This window comes from Saccopteryx leptura, chromosome 2 (genome assembly GCF_036850995.1).
Source record: "Saccopteryx leptura isolate mSacLep1 chromosome 2, mSacLep1_pri_phased_curated, whole genome shotgun sequence".
Taxonomy (NCBI): domain Eukaryota; kingdom Metazoa; phylum Chordata; class Mammalia; order Chiroptera; family Emballonuridae; genus Saccopteryx; species Saccopteryx leptura.
The window spans coordinates 298,098,035-298,122,298 of NC_089504.1; positions in this window are offsets into that span (position 1 = coordinate 298,098,035).

Below are 24,264 nucleotides of genomic sequence, written 5' to 3' on the forward strand. Positions count from 1 at the left end.
TCACCGGAAGTAGTATTGTATGTGAGCAATGCCGCGCTTTGCAGCATCCTCTCACTGACCACCAATGAAAGAGGTGTCCCTTCCGGAAGTGCTGCGGGGGCCGGATAAATGGCCTCAGGGGCCACATGGAGCCCACAGGGCCATAGTTTGGGGACCCCTGCTATAAGGAATTATTGAGTTCACCTCTTACCCTTTACACATAGTGCCCCAATAATTGTGTGTCACCCAAACACTTAAGTAGGCTTTAGGCAACACACATGAGGCAACATTCATAATGTTGAATGAGGGCTGCAAGTTTACAGTGAACCATACACAAGATGAGGAAAGAAAAATCTGGTACAGACAGGAAAAAAGTGGCCAGCAAATTGGTGTGAAAGAAGAAGGAGGGCGAGGTTGAGACTGACTGCATGTTCCTGGTGAGACAAGTTGTGTCTGCACACTGCAGAACTGGGCTACTTTACCCGATGGCTTTTACTCAGTTTTATATCTGAAACCTGTTTTACTTCATTTCCCACTTTTTCTATGAGGCAGCTTAATTGAAGTTCTTTTTCTGCAACCAAAAGATCTGACTTAAAAAGAAAAATATCTGATACTTTACTGGACTTGATTTCCAGTAGCATTTTTCATTTCAAAATCAAATGTATTTCCGAATTCTTCCTTATTCCACAGATGGGTTCTGCTTTTATGCTAATATTCTTTCACATTCATCTTCAGGGAACTAGAAAGGGAATATTATAGACCAGGTTTGGATTTTATTCTACTTTCAGAAAGGCAGATTTTCATGTTTAAATGTAAATTGTAGGACTGAGATAATTGGGTATGGTTTAATAACATAGAGAATCATGTTTCTGATTTTACAGTAATCTTTAAATCGCTTGAGGGTGTTATTTAAATGGAAAAAAAAGCCAAGTATAGTGAAAGATCCAAGTTTTTATATCAAATGGAAATAAGGTTTAATATTAAATACTTTAATTTTGAGAGATATTTAGACACCCCTATGTTAGTAATTTTACACAGTACAATGTTGTTATTGGAAACCTGGTGAGCACACCAAACTGCCTCCATTCTTTTTCTATGCTATTGAAAAACACATACTTGAATATCATCCCCAAGGTACTGAATCTAAACTCTGGGGATTGACCACAGTAACGATGATGGTTGCCTATGTCCACCGAGGATAGAGCTAAAAGGGCAACAGGCTAAGAACTTTTTAGTATCAAATTTTTCTGTGAATAATTGCTTAGCCTCGGGAATATTTTTACTCTCCTGAGATCACAATTCCCACAAGTGTAAAATAAGGTCACCAATTTGACACATGAATTTCTTCAACCTTCTTCCAAAACCTTGCCTCATCTTTAAAACCATTCTTAATGAATTGCATCATTTCTCAGCAAACTCAAGGGGGGAAAAAAAACTTAGGTGCCATCCTTAATTCTTCCTTCTCCCACATTTTTTTGCTTCACATATTTTTGTTATATAATAAATATTATATAATATAAGTGGATTTGGTATTAAAATATGTCAATTTTATCAATTTTAAATCACCTATTGAAAGAACAAAATAAATCTGCAAGTCTAACCTCCAAATTCCAACTTTCTAGGCTCTGAAATACATAGGGCTTAGATTCTAGGGAAAACAGACTGGTGTGATCACTTATACTTTCAACAAATATAAATTTATTTTATTAAGAGATAAGAATTAACTTTGTCTCTAAATACACTTCCTACAGTAGCCAAAGATGGCACATATATGAACTCAAGTCAAAATTGAAGAGGGGGGGGTTTAGAAAGAGTTTCATTTTAGTTCGTTCTCTAACTGTAGAATCAAATGCAATACTTTTACAAAAAATATGCCACTTAATTATTATACAGTCTCCAATCCTATGTGAACTGTCAGGTACATAATTCATTAAACAGAGGGTTTTTTTGTTTTGTTTTGTTTTGTTTTTGCTTTTTTTTTTTTTTTTTTACAGGGACAGAGAGTCAGAGAGAGGGATAGACAGGAATGGAGAAGCATCAATCATTAGTTTTTTGTTGCGCATTGCAACACCTTAGTCGTACATTGATTGCTTTCTCATATGTGCCTTGACTGCGGGCCTTCAGCAGACCAAGTAACCCCTTGCTCAAGCCAGCAACCTTGGGTCTAAGCTGGTAGGCTTTTGCTCAAACCAGATGAGCCCATGCTCAAGCTGGCGACCTCGGGGTCTCGAACCTGGGTCCTTCCGCATCCCAGTCCAAAGCTCTATCCACTGTGCCACCACCTTGTCAGGCTAAACAGAGGTTTTAATATCTTTTTTGTTCTTCTGCATGACTTTTCAAGTACCCAAATATATATATTCACTTGAAAATGGTATGTATGCAAATGTCACTTGAATAAATTTAAAATAATATCTATACACCATTGCAGTCTGAAAGAAACAAATATTCCATAGAAGTTGTAGGATAAAAATAATAAAGATGTGAAAATACAAGGAATCTGAGTGATAGTATTTTTTTATACCTACTCCTTTTATTTTTTTAAGTAATTTCTATTGGAAACTGATTGTTTCATGCACACATTTTAAGTTGGCAAGTTCATGATTTTGGCTAATGTAGGCACCCATTTAACTACCAACCCAATCAATATGAAAATATCCCTGTCTTCTCAGGAAGCTCCCTTGGTTCTTATACACTACCCTTTACCTACCCACAATAGGCTCCACACAAAAAAATAATCTTAATTTTATCTTTATGGAAGAGTTTTGCCATTTGTAGAATTTCAAGTAAATAGAAGTATGCAGAATATATTATTCTGCCCCCCCCTTTTTTTGTTATTACTGTCTGCAGAAGTTTGTAATATTTATATGTGTTGATTCCAGTAGTTCATTCCTTTTTATTTCTGAATAGTGTTCCCTTTTAAGAATATTATACAATTAGACTTGTTAATTCTTTTGGATAACAGACATATCCATGCTTCCCAATTTAGGATCCTTGTGAATTCCAAGAAGCTTTAAAATTCATGCGTTTCTATGAAAGTACCATCTCTTTGACTTAAATGTTTAGGAGTAAATTTGATAGGTTACATGGAAGTGAAATTTTAACTTCATAAGGTTGCCAAACTGTTTTCCAAAAGAGTTCCACATATAACACTACAGGAAACAATGTATTTGACCTCAGACAGCCCTATATGCTCGCTATCACTCCATATTGTGAGTCTTCTATATGTTAGCCATTTTGTTCATTTTAGTTTTTATTTCCTAGCTGACTAAAGATGTTAAATATATTTTTAATAAGTGCTTTAGTTTAGAACAAGTTTACATTTACAGAAATTGTGAAGTCAGTATGGAGTTCCCCTATACTCTGAACCCAGCTTCTCCTGGTATCTGACATTGATGTGATATTTGTTACAATTACCAAACAAATATGACACATTATTATTAAACAAACATTGACTCATTATTATTAAACCCATTCATTATTCATAATTTCTTAGTTTTTATTTAGTATCCCATTACCGTTCCAGGATTTTAACCTTCTTGTAGTAGTCTGATTCTCTTTTCATAGTCTGAATTTTATCTTGGAATCTCCAAACCTTTTAAATTACTCTATTCTTAGTTTTTTCTATATTAAAGTTCACTTTTTGTTCTGTAAAGTTCTGTGAGTTTGGACATATGTGTAACTCCATGTGCCCGCCATTATAGTATCATTGAGAATAATTTTACTACTCTAAAAAAATTCTGATCTTCACATCAATTTACCCCTTTCCCTAACCCCTGGCAACCACTGATTATTTTATTGTATGTAGGTTTTAATTTTTCCAGAATTGTATAGAGTTAAACCATACATTTTAAAACTGGTTTCTTTCACTGAGGAATATGTATTTCATGTTCCTTCATGATGTTTCTTGGCTTGATAGCTTAAATCTTTTTATCACTGAGTGACATTCTTCTGTATGGATATAACACAATTTATTTTCAATTCAACTCTTTGAAAACCATATTCATTATTTCTACTTTGGGGCAATTATGAATAAATCCTCTCTAAGTATGTGCAGGATTTTGTGTACACATATGTTTTCAAATAAATTGAAAAATACCTAGGAGTATGATTATTTGGATTGTAAGCTAAGACTGTGTTTAGCTTCATAAGAAATTGCAAAATCATTGGAATTTGGCTGCTCTATCTATTTGCATTTTCATCAACAATGAATGAAATTCCTGTTGCTAAGCATCCTTGCCAGTGTTTGAATTTTCAGGGAATTTAATTTTCTTTTGTTTTAGCTATTCTATAGAAATATGTAGTAACATCTCATTATTTTAATTTCCAATAAAATGCTTTTTTTCTTTTGTTAGGTTGAATCATATTCCATTGTACACACACACACACACACATGCCACATTTTCTTTATCCATTCGTCTGTTGATGGACTATTATAATGGATTTACCTATTTCTCTCAGTATGTTTTTAAGTTGTGGCTAACATTTTGATATATTGCCATTAGGTGCAAACACATTATGGTTTTTTGTCTTTGAGAAGTGACCCCTTTATCAAAATGTAGTATCTTTTTTCATTACTGGCAATCTTCCTTTTATAGAAAGCTGGTTTTTCTGAAATTAATATATCTACTCCAACTTTCTTTTGATTGACATATCAATATGATATATCTTTCTGTTCCCATTTCACATGGTGTTTACTATTGCCTTTCAGCATACAATTCTCTAAGTTAGGCACAAGGTGTCAAGAAAGAGGAACTGAGGTAGGAGAGCTTTTAATGTGGAGCTTTGTTAATGATGCTAGGAAAACCTCTCCTTAAGTATATAAATAACCCCTTAAATATAACCCCTTGCTGTTTCCACAGTGATCTATGTTACTCTAGTGGAACACTGTTGATGTGATAACATGTAGGTGGAGGGAAAGTGTTCTAGAGTTCTATGACTAAGTGTCAATCTTTTCGTGAGCCTATGTTCCTGATATGTGGCATTAAATGTGTTCCCTTTAGATGAGGCGGGGTTGAGGGGGTGGAGCTGAGTAATTTTTATTCTAATGTGTTGTATAAGGTGACAAGTCTTTTCCACTGCCAAGGAGACTTTGTTATGGAGTATACTCTGGGCATATATAGAAACGGTTTATTTTCCACACCCCCTTGCCCAAAACAAGAGGCTCTTTTTCTTTTCTTTTCTTTTCTTTTTAATACGATTTCCTGCTGTAGTTCATGTAGTTTGCTTCCCTAAAAATAGGCCCCCTCATGGTTTCTAACTCTGAAATAGTCAACACCCTTCCTCCAGTAATTCATCTAAGAACCATGTACTTAATGGCTACAGCGGCATTTGCTGTAAGACGGAGCAGATCTCAGCGGTGACTTTCCATAGCCATCTATCTTTGCATACTTGTTGTAAGGATAGGAGTGACAACCTTCAAACTTTACATTTTAAGACTGAATCTGAAACTTTGTGTGTAATATATTTTCATGGACTTTTTGATCATTCAGATGTACTCTGTCTAATTATTGTGATTATATTAATAGTTTTATCTTTTATTATGTTTTGTTTTTTACATAATCTGTATACACTTTGCAGTTATATGTTGTAAAAAATTTCTGCAAGAACATGACTTGCATATTCATTGTCTGAATATTGTCTTTTACTGAGCAAATGTTTCTAATTTTACATAGTCCATTCTATTAAACATTTTTGTTTGCTTTATGGTTTAGCCTAAGGAAAATTTGCCTATGCTAAATTGATACAATTTTCTTCTATATTTTCTTCTAGAATTATTATAGTGTTACATTTTTCACTTAGGTTTAAGATCCTTTTACTCAAATTTGTGTCAAGTGTGTTGGTGATATAAGAATCAAGGTTTATATATTTTTCATATTGTACTCAGTACTTTCAGCACAGTTGGTTGAAAAGATTATCCTTTCCTAACTAAAATGTGTCAGAGTCTCCCCAAAAATCAATTTATCATATAAATGTGTTGTCTTTATATGAATGAGAATCATTTTCCTATGTATTTAAAACAAATATGATTTATCTATGGTGTGTTTCAATGTTTGTTAGTTTATTTTGTCCAATAGATTCCACATTTAAGTGATAAGAGAGAAAGGGGGGTGGGGAGGTAGGAAAGGATAAATGGGGAATAACTGGTGATGGACAGAGACTTGACTTGGGAAGGTGACCACACAATACAATATACAGATGATGTATCATGGAACTGTACACTTGAAACCTACATAATTTTATTAACCAATGTCACCCCAATAAAAAGTAAAATTAAATTAAATAAAAATAAAAGCAAGTAAATATAATTTAAGTACTTTTTTCATACTAAAATAAATTTAAAAAAATGTTTCTAAGACTGCTTTTTAAAGGGTATTTTTGTTCTCTTGTTCTCTTTTAAGAGAGCTTGTGTCCTTTACTGAAAATCCAGTACTAGAAATATTAATCCTGCTGCTTTTTTGAGCTACTAAAAATTCTTTCAAAGTTAATAAATAAACAAATTAAGTCATACTTGTTAAACTGAGTCTTTGAAATGATTTTTGGTGACTTAAAACACTGATAATTTTTTCAATGTTGTTCTGTCAAGAGTGAAATAAAATTGGTAAATAACATCTTAACTTATTACTACTCATCTTGACAAATTATATTCCATGATATATTATATATCATATTATATATGTTATATCTCACTCTTTTCTGTTGGTACCAAAACCCTGAGAGAGTTAAACATTCCATTTGCTTAAACCATTTAGAATCAGGCTCTTGTCTCTCAATTTTACTGAAGTTGCATTTAAAATGCTCATCACCTCACAGTAAGAAAATCCAATCTTCCCATATGAATATACATATTTTCCAATCTTTGCGGATTGTTGAACCAATTGTTCATTTCTCTTCTGTAGACTTTTCCTTTCCTAACGTTAGTTACCATGCTCTTCTTTTCCATTTCTGTGCTTGTCTGTCACGTCTTTGATCTCAGTTATTCCAGATCTCAAAATAAAGCTGTCTTCAGCATCGGTGTGCAGCCCTCTAGCCTTCTATTCCTAGGCAATTCTTACTTTGGTGTCCTCTCATCTCTGAAAGTCTGATTACTAATTAAGAACTTTTTCATTTCAAACCTATGACACTGACTCTCTCAAACTTAGGTTGTCACTTAAAATGAATCCCTGAATATTTATAGTTATTTGATCCAGTAGTACCTGAAATTAAGATAAAGATTCCCACCAAGGCTCTGGCCAGTTGGCTCAGCAGTGGAGTGTCAGCCCGGCATGTGGAGGTCCTGGGTTTGATTTCAGGTCAGGGCACACAAGAGAAGCGCCCATCTGCTTCTTCACCCTTCCCCCTCTCCTTCCTCTCTGTCTCTCTCTTTCCCTCCCGCAGCCAAGGCTTCATTAGAGCAAAGTTGGCTCAGGCACGGAGAAAAACTCCATGGCCTCCATCTCAGGTGATAGAATGGCTCTGGCCCCAGCGGAGCAAAGCCCCAGATGGGCAGAGCATTGCCCCTGGTGGGCATGTCGGGTGGATCCCAGTTGGGCGCATGTGGGAGTCTGATTGTCTCCCTGCTTCTAGCTTCGGAAAAATACAGGATTCCCAACAAATCATGCTTTGCTGTAAAACTTATAATACAATCAAAATATGATGTACAGTTCTATATTTTTGGTTCTTTTTTAAAAATATGAAATGCAATACACATTCACTTACTAATGTCAAAGGATTTTGTTTTACTGTTTTTATGAAAAGTGTAAACATTCAAATATAAGAGAATAATAAAATTACCTCTGTATCCATAATTATAGATACATAAGTCATCACTTTTTTTGTAATTTATACCTGCACATCTCCACAAAATTATTACTATTATTAATATAATTATTTTATTAATATACATACCTGAAATATGACTCTTACTGATACATATTTGACAAATACATATAATTCCAGTATATATACACTCATCACAATATAAAATATTTATATCTCCCCCAAATTTCTCACATATCTTTTCTGATTTAACTCAACATAAACTAAAACTTCTCTGTTTCAGTTTTTATTTTAACATTGCATTTCTTTTGCTGTTTCAACACATAATTTGAATCAAATATATGTATTATACTGTGTTAGTTTTTTTATTTTTCAGCAAGATATCTGTGTTATTTATCCATGCCATGTATCAATAGTTTATTCTATTTTATTGCTACCATATTCTATTATATGAATATGTAACTATTTATTTATTATCCTAATAATGGACATTTGAATTTCTGTTTCAAAATGTTCTGAATAAGGCTGTTATAAACATTATTGTGGACAACTTCTTTTAACAATTTTTAAATATTTCCTCTTAGGTAAGCCCTGGCTGGTTGGCTCAGTAGATTGAGCATTGGCCCAGCATCCAGATGTCACAGGTTGGATCCCCCGTCAGGGCACACAGGAAAAGTGACCTAATTCTTTTTCTCTCCTTTTCCCCCTTTATTATCTCTCCCCCTCACAGCCAATGCCTCAGTTGGTCTGAGTTGGGCACCGGGCACTGAGGATAGCTTGGGTTTTCCGAGCATTGAACGTAGACAGGGGTTGCAGGGTGAATCCCCATTGGAGCACACATAGGAGTCTCTCTACTCCCCTCCTATCACTTAAGAAAAATTCTCTTAAATATAGAATTAAAAATGAAATTGCTGGATCAAAGAGTAGGTACATTTTTAACTGTAAAAGAAATAAACAGATATTGTTTTATCGGTAGGATTGTATTATTTTACATTCTCACCAGGATTGCTTGCAAGTTCTATTTGTTCCATGTACTCACAAATATTTGTGGTTGTTAGTTTTTTCACATTTTTATTTTTGCCATTCTTGTTTATATGTAATGGTACTTCATTGTCAATATACTTTATAGTCCCTGATAACTAATGATTACTGGCAATTTTCATGGGCTATTGACCATTGGTATACATTTCCTTTTATCGTATCAAGTAGTTTTCTCATTTTTTTCTATATATAAATGTACTTCATAGGAAAAATATATATTTTTTTATTAATGGAATTGATCAGTATGACAATAGTTTGCAGAACCAAACAGGTTTAAAGTATCCAACACCATCTGCACACCTCATTGTGTGCCCACCACTCTTAGCAAAATCTCTTTCCCTTCTCACTTCCCCCCACCTTTGCCCTCCTCCACCTACCTCCACCCTCCTTTCCCTCTGGCTATCACCACAGTATTGTGTGAGTGTGTATGAGTGTGTGTGAGTGTGTGTGTGTGTGTATTTATGGCTAATCTCTTCACCTTCCTTGTAGGTTTTCTTATGCTAAATTATTTTGTGTATCTTATTATCAAGTCGGAGATATGATTTCTTCTTAAAATATATCTTTTTGAGAATACCTTATCCCAGTAAGTGACTAGCCTACTTACCTTTGTTAATTATGTCTTTTGATGGACAAAATTTTAATAAAATCTAATTTGTTCCTTTTGTTTTTCTTTTGTAAATATTTTTACATATTTTACATTCTGCTACATAAATGCTTACCTATATCTTCTTTGTGATATTCTCTATAACTTCTTTTAAAATTTATAATTTTAGATTTACTTGTACTCCACTGATTAATTTTGAATTTATTTTTGGAAGGCCATCAAAGAACTGTGCAAATTGGAGTTTCTGGAAGGCGTACAGTGTGTCATTCTAGTTTAAGAGTAGATTTCTCTCTCCTTTATCTGCTTTTGGTTAGTGATTGATGCCTTTAAATAGTTGCCATTTAACATTTTTTGTTCACATTATCAAACGATTTTATGTGAGTAATTAGTACAAACAAGTGATATCATTACTGGAAGTCAAATGATAGAAAATTTTAATATAGATTATTATTAAATCCTCATACAAACATTGAATATGCAGCATTCACATGGACAAGGATAAAATCTGAATTACCACATTCTGTACAAGCCTTCTTCTCTTTCCTGCAATAGCAGAAAAATAGTATAATGAACTTTTCTATGTTCTTAGCCATGCTCAAAAGGCTATCAGTTTCAAACCAACACATTTGCCTTCATAGTTCCATTATTTCAGTTCAAATTCTCTTACATACAAAAAAATTGCATGAGTCAGAAATGTCCTCACAACTTCCAGTGATGTCAGTACTTTGCATTCTGTTGCCTTGCTTCTTTCTTCCTGGAACTATTGTTTTATGGCTATCTGTATTTTTAAGGATATCATCTGACAGTATTTTAAAATGTATTTTCTAATGTCTTCTTCAAAAGACGATTCTGAGGTTAACAGAAATTTTTTTGTATTTCCAAATAAGACTAGAATCTTGCTTTCTATCTCAAATAAAAGTTTGAATTCTTCTATTTTTTTATGGATGTCAATGTCTGAAGGCAAGTTCTAATCTGTGTATGGTAGTGATACAAAGTGGACCTGACTGAGTGAAACCTTAAACATGGTGGAGATGTTCTTGATGGAAGACATCCTATATTTTAGAAGAATTTATCATTAAAGATCCTCCACTGCTACCTTTAAGAATTAAAAAGTCATGTGACAAGGAATCATTGGGACCTTTCATGGCTAAGAGTAGCCTCTGGCTGACAATAGGTAAGAAAATGGGGACCTAAATCCAACAACTGCAGAAAATAAATTTGGTTAAAATCATTAAGCTTGGGAGACTGTCAGGTCTATACGAGTATGCAGCCTAGCCAATACCTTTATTTTAGCCTGTAGGACCCTGAGAAGTGATGCTGGGCCTGGACTCTTACTGACAGAACTGGGAGCTAACAGCTGGTGTTGAAGCAGCTATGTTTGTGGTAGTTTGTTACACATCAATAGAAATCAAATACACGATCATGTCATGTAGAATAATCATGGCATAATCATTGAAAGCATAAGTGGTTAATCGAGAGTAATAAGACAGTAGGCATATTTAAGGATGCCTGAAACTCTTCTATGGACTCTGTGTGATGTAACAGATATACCAGCTAAACAAGTAATAGAAATTTCCCGAAACAACTATTATATCATGGAATCAGACCAAACTAGAAATGATGCAAGCTCAACAACAAAAAATATATAGATTGGAAAACCACAAGATATTTTTTTACACATTTTTAAAAATATAATTGGTATGTAGAAAATCCCTAGTCAGTTAATGGTTGAAGAAAATGTAAATGATCTCTATAGGAACCATACATGAATTAGGACACACAAAATCGCTATAGGAACAAAATAAAGCCTGCATTATTAAGCAATATCCAGAATTCCTAAAGTTTATAATGGGAAAAACTATTCCAGCTAAGCAAAAAAACAAAACAAAACAAAACAAAAAACCCAAAACAAAACAAAAAACCCCAAAAACAAAACAAACAAAAAAAATCAAACAAAAAAACCCATAGCTGTCCAATTCCTTTCCATTCATCCCTTCTATTATTTTATTTACATCTGTAACTATCACTCCACCCTCCCTTCCAAATACAGAGGGGAATAAAGAACTCCACAAGTTCAACCAGCACATCTGGAAGAGTGCAAATATTTAGAATATAGTCAGTTAGAAAAGATCCATAAAAGCAAGATTTTTTAAATTTTGTTTATTGATGCATTTACAGTTTCTAGAAGAAACTTGCACGTATGAGAACTAAATAAATACTTGTTTAATAATTGAGTAAATAAATACAGAAGAAAATGAAACTGTAAGATGGTCTTTAAAATACAGAAATGCTATTTTGCCATATGTAATTATTTCCTGGGATTGTAGTGTTTGTTTCTTCCATGTGCTACCTAAGACCCCTTCAGCTAGTTTCCCAATGTGCTATCACAAGCATGCAAATATACTTCATGTGTATACTCTGCATGTATCTTGACTTTTCTCCTGTTATAAACTGTCACTTTCACTAGCCTGTGTTACGCTTCTTTTGACAGTTTGACCATTTTGTTCAAGAACAAAAGAGAATGGATTTCTGAGCATCACATCTAGACCTTTCCTCCCAAATACAGTCTCTGGTCTCAAGAACATGACTGCTCTTCAGATGAACTGCAAATAAAAATATTAATACATGTTATATTTACTTGTTGCGATAGTTTTTGCAGATTCAATGGTAAAATGATATCTAAATACAGTATAAAGATTATAGTAGTCGAATAGCATATATATATATAGTAAAAATAAACCATTGAGAAAATCAGTGGAATTGAAGGTGAACTTTCTTTCCCAGACAGAAACTCAAGAAATGTTTCTTCTACCAAGAAATATTGGGTCTCTCCCTATAATTTTTTTTTTTTTTTTTGTATTTTTCTGAAGCTGGAAACGGGGAGAGACAGACAGACTCCCGCATGCGCCCGACCGGGATCCACCCGGCACGCCCACCAGGGGCGACGCTCTGCCCACCAGGGGGCGATGCTCTGCCCCTCTGGGGCGTCGCTCTGCCACGACCAGAGCCACTCCAGCGCCTGGGGCAGAGGCCAAGGAGCCATCCCCAGCGCCCGGGCCATCTTTGCTCCAATGGAGCCTTGGCTGCGGGAGGGGAAGAGAGAGACAGAGAGGAAGGGGGGGGTGGAGAAGCAAATGGGTGCTTCTCCTATTTGCCCTGGCCGGGAATCGAACCCGGGTCCCCCGCACGCCAGGCCAACGCTCTACCGCTGAGCCAACCGGCCAGAGCCTCTCCCTATAGTTTTTAAGTTAACCAGAAACCTCAAAATTATTCCCTAATTAAAAATAGTGTTAAAAATATCGTCAACCTCCAACTTCCACACATTGTGTTAATATAAGAATAGGGATATTTATAGTACCTACAAAGAATTATTCTGATAATAAAATTAAACACAGATGATAAAGTCCTTTTTTAGTGATAGATACTCAGTTTTCTTTGTATGACAACCTAACTCACCCACTCTGTCAGTAACAACAAACAATCCAGACTGAAGTCTTGCAGAGTTAATGTCAACACTAAGCAAGTGGGCATATGACTCATAAATCATTTCTCAAATCCACTGCATGTGGAAACACAGAAATTATGACAAGACTAAACTTAAACTAACTATACTGTCAATATGTCTCCCCCCATGCTGTTCCTATACATATGCATGCGAGAATATGCCTCAGGAAATACAAGAAGAGCATTAATGAACACAGCAAGCTATCATTCCTACTCAGTCTTAGCTGAGCTTCACTTTCAGCACTATCTTAAGTATTTCAGCTTGAAAAAGTGAAACGTAATACACATTTGATTAAGTGCATATAAATTACACATTTATTTTGCCAAGAAAGAGAATTAGAGTTTAATTATAATTAGATAATATTTAAGAATTTAGAAGCACTATATTAACTAATATTTTAATAGTGCAGCTTTATTTAGAATATGAAATATTTCCTGCATGATAAAATGGAATACAACTTGTTGATTCTTTATTATTATTGTGTTTACTTTTTATAAATAATCAAAGCTTGGTATATAAAACTTTCAATGTGGAGCCACATAGTTTTCTATTATCCCTGGGGAAATTAAATGTCTTTTCTTCCCCCATTTGTCTCCTGTAAGCATCTGATATCATGTCAGTAACGAAAGTCTGCTATAAAATGAAAAGCACAAGTATTGACATGAAAGGTAAAGCAAAAAGTACAATGTGAAATCTCACTCTAGGTATCAAACATTGTTTAATTTTGCTTACTCAGTTGACATGCTTACAAATAGTCTCATGACTCCAAATATTCAGGACTACAGCCTGACAGACATGATTGTTGCCTTTTCTTTCAGTATTCATCTCATGTGAAATGTGGAGAACCAGCTGGGTAATCAGAGAGTTTGATTTTGCCAAGTTGTAAAGAGCACAAGATATAACAATGGTGTTCTAAATCTACTCATCATTTCACTATATAGAGAATTTATGTCTCTACTATGTTATTTTCACAAACATATTCTCTAAGAGAAATTTCTAACTCATAATCCTGTTCTTGCAGTATGATTTCTACTAGAGTTAATAATGTGTGCTTTTGATTTCTACTAGAGTTAATAATGTGAGCATCACCAATGCTCACATACTTTTTTCAATAAAAAGTATGTGAGCATTGGTGATGAAATAGCTAACTTTGATTCTTATTATATAAGTTATATTATATATGCATATTATGTCAAGCCACAAAAAATTTAATCACACTGATCATATTTCAAATGTCAACCCAGTAAAGACACACTGAATTGTCATTTAAATTTGAGATCAGTCTGTTTAGTCAATTGTTTACCATTAATAACTAATGCTTAGTGTATAGAGCTCTAACACTTGGTAATGAAAATGTATACTATTACAATGAAAATCAAAGTGGAAGCACATATATTGTGATCCTTTAAAGCAAATCAAGATGAAGACAATGGAGGAAATTAAATAGAAAATCTTGCCCTGGTTGGCTCCAGTGGTAGAGCTTTGGCCTGGTGTGTAGAAGTCCCAGGTTCGATTCCTGGTTAGGGCACGCAGGAAAAGTTCCAATCAGCTTCTCCACCCCTTCCCGTCTCCTTTCTCTCTATCTTTCTCTTCTCTTTCATTGGAGAAAAGTTGGCCCGGGTGCTGAGGATGGCTGCAGGGTCTCTGCCTCAGGCCCTAGAATATCTCCAGTTGCAATGGAACAACATCCCAGATAGGCAGAGCATCACCCCCTATTCAGCATGCCGAGTGGATCCCGATTGGGCACATGTAGGAGTCTGTCTCTCTGCATCCCTACATCTCACTTCAGAAAAATTAAAAAAAAAAAAAAAAAAAAAAGAAAGAAAGAACATCTCTAGGTAATGAGAGGAACAAGCAATTCATGACCATGTAAAAGAGGCAGAGGAAGGGGACATATGAACATGGAAATTAAAAGTTGAAGCAGGTTTTACACATACACAAATGTGTGATGAATTATTTGGGAGTGAATGGTGGGATATGTTCAGAGAAGTTTCCATAATAGAATATTAGATTTAGGAAACTAACAGTTGCTTTTAATACAAGTGGTCATTTTGATCAAACTGCTAGTTAAGTGTATTTTGACAGTTACACAAACTGATTTGTTTTGAAAATACTACCTAATTCCAATTAATGTATGGATTGTTATTTTCCAATTTATTTTGTGAATTATGTCAGAATTAAGAAAGACTACTCAGTGGGTAGCCTTTCCAAACAACTTCAGTCAAAAATCTCTGCTCTTATAGACTTTTCTTTACTCCCTGTCAGACCAGACAACAAGTGAGAGTGAGAATGAAAGTGTGCTCCTGAACATGTTTGGAAACTTTTAAATATGATGGAAATCAGCTTAACAGGGATGCAACCAGAATTATTAATTATATATATGTGTGTGTGTATGTGTGTGTGTGTGTGTGTGTGTGTGTGTGTGTGTGTGTGAGAGAGAGAGAGAGAGAGAGAGAGAGAGAGAGAGAGAGAGAGAAAGAGAATAGATATATATTAGACTACATACCTTGGAGATAACCTAGAACAAAACACAAAACTAGTTAATGCACATAGTAAGAAACATAGTATGAAACAGACTTTCATCTATAGGCAGCCATGACATCTGAATGAAAAAATACACGTGAATATCTAGAAAGATTGTTTATTGTATCTCTATGTCAGGTTTCACTGATGGTTAGGAGAATACGTATAATTATTTCAGTACAGTTTGCTTATATTCTTGGGTAACAGCACCGTGGAATTTGCATTCAGTGTTCCTTTTCACAATTACCTACAAAACCACTAGACCTAGATAAAGTCTCAAAATGTCGCTGAATCTAAATTTCTAAGAACTAGATCAGAAACTGTGAAATAGCTAACTTTACCCTACTTGCAAGCTAATGAGTTATCCTGCTGCCTATTACATAGCTATTCTGACTGAAGACTCCTTCCTTACCCCGGGGTCAGACGCAGGCCATTTCTTACAGCACAAACAGCAGCCGGAGTGGTATTTTAGCACAGATTCCCCGCATCCCAATCCCCACAGCGCAACTCGGATAAAGAGAGTGTGTTGCGTACCGTGCAATTTCAAATTTTAGAAAACTTGAGCCTTAGACAGCTGTCACATACACTCATTCTCCCTCTAGAGAGTAAGATCAATTCTCACTAAGCACGTTTCCTCTGCGGGAGAGGAGAAATGTATCTCCTGGGCTACTGCCTTGACATGTACACTAGGTGCTTAGGAAGGTGAAGGAGAGGTTTTTTGCTTCAGATCTTTTCAGAGGTTTCTAACTTTACAGAAACACTATCTTGTATGTTTGTTGTTCAAACAGGCACCTTGCTTTAAAGACCTGGACCAGCAGAAAAGTGAAAATATTCAAGGTGAACTGTCTCTCAACAGATTCACTCCGGGCTTGCACATTTTCATAAACTTCAATAACTTTGGCAATTTTTAAACTTGTTACTGTTCTTAACAAGTCTCATTAAGAAAACTACTGAGAAATCTTTAGAAAATAATATTAATATAAATATTTAGAATTGCAGCCAAAGGTCTATTTTCTTTTATACTGTCATTGAGTCTCATTTTTTTCTGAATATATTTTCCAAAATCCTTGACCTTTCTACCCTAGTCTTTGTTTCTTTCCTTTGCTTCAGAGGTTATTTGTACTGTAATCACTTACTAGGAAGTTTTACTTTAGCTTTCCCATATTATCCTCATTTATAATGCCAACGGTTTGAATTTTATTTCCCCGTTGACCATTGTCCAGAGGCAGGAGAAGACAGAGTCTGATTTCAAACCGTCCATTTTCTCATAGACAAAGTTCAGGTGCCCCTCGGTCTTTTTTCTATTGACTCTTTAATAAAGCATACACTTGTACAGTAACGTGTTATTATTGCTTTCTGCCATTCAGACTCCTAGGTGGTAGGTGCCTCATCCTTACATAACTTTGAATGACTGGCTTGTCAAGCATATAGAAGGAGCTCAATAGGCATAAGTTGTATATCAGTGTTTAAATAAATGAGAAACTAGATTAGAAAATGTTAAGTAATAAAAGTAGAAATGCATAGGATTGTAATAGTATCAGGGAAAATGAAATAGAGCTCCAAATAAAATTTCAGACTAATTGAATCTATACACTAAGCCAAGAACAAATAATTTGTGCAGAACAACTTGTTCTATATATGTATATTGCTATTTAATGTATTTTGTTTGGAATTAAGATTGACAATGTCTATAAATTAAAATCCATAAATAGGTATTGTGTTTATTTTAATAGCAATCTTCCAAATGATCTTTCTCTAGAGATTATCTCTGTGTGCAAAACCTCATACTATATATAAAGCCTATGAACTTCATTATATGTTGATTGTATACATTACACACACACACAAAATAAATAAACAAAATATGTTTAAAGTCTGTGAAATAATTAATTAATTACTACAAATCCACTATATAAATTACTTTAAATAAGGATACTAACATTTGGGATAACTACATTGTTTCAGATTACATAGGTAGTAGAGTGGGACCTTGAGATACGAACAGACCAACATACAAATTTTTTTTTAAGATACAAGCTGTGACTCGGCCCATATTTTTGTTTGAGATTCGAGCGAAATTTCGAGATACGAGTAGTGATTTGGGAAGCTGCCACTAGTTGGCGCATTGGCACACAGGTCCAGTATCGGCAGTTTGATATACAAGTTGACTGACTTACGACCTCGGTTACAGAACAAATTAAATTCTTATCTCAACGTACCACTGTACATATGACAACTCTTTAAATGATTTGTCTCATCTTCCTTCTGAGCTCCTCATAACAGTTAAGAGTATGTATTTTATTCTGGTATGACTTTTCAAAAACTTGTGACCAACTATATTGTTGTATATCCATAGCTGAAACTGCTATCTTTGCAAGAAAATAGTAAAATTTCTATCTTGATTCGAAAGATTTTGTTGCTTTTCATGTCACTTTTCACATTACAGGTAGTCTCACTCAAAAGCAAATGAGACCTTTCCTTAAGTGTGTGACCATGTAAAATGCAAACTTCAAGGTGATTGCTGAGCTTCAAAATGAGCTAGCCAACAGCCTACAAGTAGGCTAAACACTGTCATCTCCCAAATATCATTTCTCCAAATACTGACTTTATAAAAATCACATGTAACTTGTTTGGTGGTGGTGCAGTGGATAGAGTGTGAACCTGAAACGCTGAGGTCCCAAGTTTAAGCCCTAAGGTCGCTGTCTTGAGAGCCCACTCATCTGGCTTGAGCGTGGGCTCACCAGCTTGAGCACAGTGTCACTAGCTTGAGTGTGGGATCATAGACATGATTCCATGGTTTGTAGATTGAAATCCAAGGTCACAGGCTTGAGACCAAGGTTGCTGGCTTAAGCAGGGGGTCACTGGCTCATCTACAGCCCCTCTGCCAAGGCACATATGAAAAGCAATCAATTAACAACTAAAGTACCACAACTGTGAATTGATGCTTCTCATTTCTCTTTCTTCCTCTCTCTCTCTCTTTCTCTCTCTCTCTCTCACTCTCTCATAAAAATAAAATAAAATAAATCACATGTAACTCAAATCCTCTGGTTGACATTATGTTTTTTATTTTTATTATTTTTATTTATTCATTTTAGAGAGGAGAGAGAGTGAGTGTGTGTGTGTGTGTGTGTGTGTGTGTGTGAGAGAGAGAGAGAGAGAGAGAGAGAGAGAGAGAGAGAGAGAGAGAGAGAAAAGGAGGAGGAGCAGGAAGCATCAACTCCCACATGTGCCTTGACCAGACAAATGCAGGGTTTCGAACTAGCGACCTCAGCGTTCCAGGTTGACGCTTTATCCACTGTGCCACCACAGGCCTCTGGTTAACATTATAAGTATGAGCACATAGCATGGGCAATTATGTCACATGCAGCTAAAAGAAGGAAGGATATAAAGATCAAAGAGAAGTAAAGTATTTGTAGTTAAACTTTAGAGTGGGGAAAATTATTTTTTAACATAATAGCGAGACTTTTAAAATGGAGATATATATATATATATATATAGTGATCTGGAGTATACTTATGCAAATGTATATACTTAGCAAAAAACAAGGAAAATAATAAAAATATTTGATATTCACAGACATCTAAATTTTGTTTTCTAGTGAAAGAAATGGCGAGTCCCACTAATACTTCCAAAATGAAATCAATCTAACTAATGCTTTTAACGAGTGCTTAGGCTAAGTCTTAGACTTAGACATCAGTTGATATACAGATTAACTAAAATCCCAAGGAAGATAAACTTTCCTTTTGATATAACCATGTTTTATGATTTGTTAAAAAATGTTTCCAGTATTTTACCAAGCAATTAAAACTTAGAAACAGATTATTTTCATTACTTTGCATTTAAAATTATTATACATTATAATACTTAAATATACTGTTTACTATGGTAACCTATTCTTCAACAGAACACTAATATTTAAAAGCCTAAGAGAAAAAATTATGTGGTAAAACCACCTGTCTAATTTATAAATGAAAATGATATGTTACCTATGATAATACAACACAGCATGTAAGTTAACATGAAAAAAGTACTATATCTCAAAAAGTTTACTATAAACTGTAAAACCAAGAGTACAAATAAAAATCTACTGAATGGAATACATTTCAATTTAGCAGAAAACACACCAGAAAAAGTGGAACTGCAGGAATATCTCCACAGAAATTAATACACTTACAATGAAAACCTAATTTCTTGACAGCCAAAAGCTTTAAGTTTTGAAGGAATTTTCCCCCATTAAAAGTATGCATAGCCTATATTTTAAAAAATAGAATTACAATTCTCTAAAAATATAGTGTACAATATAAAAATCGGGCAAATAAAATTCCACTTGGTAACGTTTTTCGGAAAGAAACCTCATATGAGCTTTTAGGTTACTACATGATACTAGATACAAATTTTATTTTTAGAAATTAGTAGATGCTTTCTTTTATTTATTTTTATATTCTTCTGATTTACTTATGTGATTGTGTAAGTGTCTTAAATCTCCAGTGTTTTTATGTATAGTTTAGAGCTGACTGCTTAGATGTCTCCTGACCCGTGAATCCAGACGTTTTCAGTTGGGCTGCACAGTGACAATCGGCTAAGCCCCATTCAACTGTCTCCTCCAGTGCAACTCCAGACATATTCATGTTGGATGTAATGGGGCTCCTAGTGAAACTCTTCATTTTATTACTCATATTCAATGCTCTTCAGTTATTCAATATTATGATCTTGGGCTAAGATAAAATTATTGTGTAAATATGACATTTAAATCTAATTTTAATGTATCATAACATAGTATATAGCAGTTTTTAAAGCATTCAAAAATAAGGTCTGAGAGTGTTTATTTGAGCTATGACCATTAATCTTAGAAAATTATTCAAAATTAATCTTAGCTAGTATTAACTGACTTTGATATAAACTGTTAAATTTTAAGAAATAGTTATCTACCACTATAATTCATATAGTCTGTACTCTAAGACTAAATACATGCAATAAAAATCTTTTGAATTTTTTAACAGTTGAATTTGGTCAACTGATTTTTTTCACAATACATGATGAAAAACAATACTTAGATAGATTGGAGATTTTCAGTAAGTAGTTTATACATAACACTTATACAAAAAATCACAAAGATTGTAACAAAATCTCAAGTAAAAAATATTAAACACAATTTACAAAATAAAGTACAAATATGAGACACAAAAATGCATCAGTAATGTTTTGGTATGTGATTTTTAATTACTTTTTATCATGATCTGAACAATCCATCAATAAAAATTAGACATGGCTTTTAGGATGTAATCAATTCATCTGAAATTGTATCTTTGCAACACATATATTTTAAAAAAATTTATTCCTTGGTCACCCTTCTCATCTAGTGATGCTATTTACAGAGTCTATAAAGTTGTGGCTTATTTTGTGACATGAGGCATTCATTTTCAGTAATAACTTTATGTCAAAAATGGAAGGAAGCATTGCTACCCAATGGAAAAAATGAGAACTACTTCAGATCCAACTACCAGAACTTATCACCGTGTCATCTCTGCTTTCTGCCCCTAGAAAAGCATAGCATTTTCATTTTCAACTCAGCTGCTCATCTCTCAATTTCTGCATTCCAGTTCAGCCAACCAACTTGTGACCCTGTCTGCTACTGCCAGCTGGGTGACATCACCAGCAAATTTATTTTAGCAAGTTTGAAAGTTCACTCTGATCTGTCTTGCTGAATCAGTTACACATGGAAAAATTACTTTGAAATCTGATGCCAAATGTTCAAATGCCAGTATTGAAGAGTTCACTTGTAACTCCATTGTTACTGACACTTAGATTTGTCACCCTGTAATTGTTTGTGTAGAAGTTGGAATACCAAAAGCACTCATGTCATGGAAACTATAGTCTTTTGATTCAGACCTCATAGGATTGTGTACTTGTGAAAAATAAAACTAAAATGTACAACTTGTACTTTCAAAGAAATTCTTTTATTTTCTTCTTTTTCTAAGTGAGAGAAGGGAAGACAGAGATACAGTCTCCCTCATGTACCCTGACCAAAATTCATACAGCAACCCCCATCTGGGGCCAATGCTCTGCCCATCTGAGGCCAATGCTCTGCCCATCTGGGACCATGCTTGCAACTAAGCTCTTTTTAGCACCTGAGATGGAGGCACCACAGAGCCATCCTCAGTACCTCGACCAATGCATTCAAACCAATTAAACCATGGCTGCAGAAGGAGAAGAAAGAGAGAGAAAGACAGAGAGAGCGGGGGGGGGGGGGGGAAGGGGAGCAGGAGTGTGAGAAGCACATAGTTGCTTCTCCTGTGTGCCCTGACTGGAAATCAAGCCCTGGACATCCACATGTCAGGCCAAAGATTCTCTACCACTGAGCCAACTGGCCAGGGCCTTTCAGAGAAATTCTAATGTGGTGCAAATAGTCTTTAAATCAGTAGTTGTTAATAATTATTATTAAGAATAAAATTTGTTTATATAATGCATTCTTAAAAATATAGGAGAATTTAGTGCTTATAACTGACCACTTCTACTCATATTTTTTTGTTCATATAGTTCTCAAATTCTGCCAGTCAACAATTCAATTCTGAGAATTGGCTTAATATAGAAAAAGAAATCTTATGATAATGCCACTATAATAATTTCAGATAAATTAAGCGAGGATGAGATGAGAAAGTGCCACCACCATAGTGACACAAAAGTTATTAAATGACACCATCCTCTAAACCCCTTACTTTCTCTTAAATATCAAAAACTGAAAATGGTCATTTGTGTATTTTAGTTACTTAATTAGACTGTGTCTTTTTGTTGTTGTTGTTTTAGCATTTTCTCTCTATAATTCTTATAGCTAGAAATCTGAGTAAAAATACTTATTGTATCACTTAACGTTTTCATATCCTAGGGACTAGAAGTTCATTGTTTTCTATGGGTAGATAGAACTTCATTATATCTCCACAGATTAGTATTTGAGCACTTTTTAAAAAATGGAGGTTTAAAATATTTTTATTATGCTTTCAACTGACAAAACCTACATTCCTACCGTCATACCTTCAAAAAATGATAGCTACTATCTGGATATATAGACTTTTTTTAAAAAAAAAAGACTTCAGTCTATATTTTTTCTTAATTTAAAAAAATGGTGAATACCATATTGTGTATTCACCCCCAAGTCAAGTCTTCGGCCATCACCATTTATCCCCCCATGCTTTCCTCCTCCTCCCCCACTTTTGTCAATCAACAGAGAGAGTCTGTGCCACATTTGTCCTGGTAAGAAACACAGTAAGTAGAAATTTTAATTTTACCATCTGAAAGCAAAAAAATGTAAATGAAATAGACTTTTATTATACCTAATCATGATTCTGATCATTTCCATATGATACTAACAATGTTTCAAAAGTCTCCCTTGTACTACACACACATTTATTTATTCAATATACGTTTGAATATTTACTAAATATCAGATACTGATAATAAAAAACAATCAGAATCTGCTCCCTGGCCTTAAAAAGCTGATGAAATAGTAGATGGGCAAATGCAATCGTACGTTTCTTCTTGGTTATACAAATGTGAATGTGCAATGTTGTGGCATGAATGAGGGAATATATAAACCCAGAAAAACTGACTATGGGAAGAGAAGTCTACAAGATTTGATAGAGACATTGATCTTTTCATTGTATATTAATGAATAATGACAGATGTATTTATATTGAATAGCTGCTTATAAGAGAAAATACTAGTCATTTTTTGAAGAATTGTCACTGAGATGAACGTGGAGAGAGGAGCAAAGTTCAGGTTATATGGGTTTATAAACTATACTAAGGAATTTGAAATATCGCCTATAATAAAGTGGACCATTGAACAATTTTAAGTAGTGTTACAATCAGATGTTGACTTTTTAAAAAAGATGTCTGAAATGGCAGATGAAACACAGATATGTAGCTATAAACTTCTGGACTAAAGAGAGCAATAGCAGTTAAAAGACTAGAATAGCATGGCTAGAGTCCAGGATATGACAGCAATGATGACATCTAGTTTTGGCATTGAGGTAATGAATCTTTGAGATAAATATTTATGCTAGTATAGGTAATTAGTTTGAGGTAAATGTGAGATACCTCAAAAGAGCTAATAAATAATTTTAATATATAGAAGTTGAATCTAGGAAAGAGGGAAAACTAGAGATAAGAATTAGGTATTATAATGATAATATAGCATTTGCATTCACTTAAGCTGATATATATTATATATAATATTATATTGTATATGTGTAATTAATGATACATTTAATATATATTAAGCTAACAAAATAAGAATGAAAGAGAAGAATCTATGGGGAACATCAACACTTGTTTTGCTCAAAGGATACAATCTCTCAAAAGAAAATAAGAAAAAAAGCTTGAAAAAATTAAAAAAGATAGATTAGAAAACTAGAAAAAAATATGAAAGTTAATGAATCTTTGAAGAAAACAGTGGTTGCTAATTTGAAATTTTGCAGAGAATATTATTAATGTGTCAACTGAACACGTTAATTATTTTTAACAAGAGGCTGTTAAAATCACCTGTGATTCCAATGTACTGGGAGGCCGAACTCTTGTGCAACTGAAGAATTAATTGTGGTGAAGTAATTAAAGATACAAGTGCAGACCAACCCAACAATTGAATTGATTGTGAATGGAGGCTAAGGGTATTAACTAAATGGAGACATATGTAAGAAAAGGGTATTTTTAAAATAAAAAAAAATAGCTGAATATGTTTTAAGGATGCAGCAGAATCATTTGAAAGAACAAGTTCTGCATTTGAGAAAAAATAAAAAATGATCAAATTGTAAATTTGTGATGTTAATATTGACAGCAATAGCACAGTGGTAGGGCACTACTCT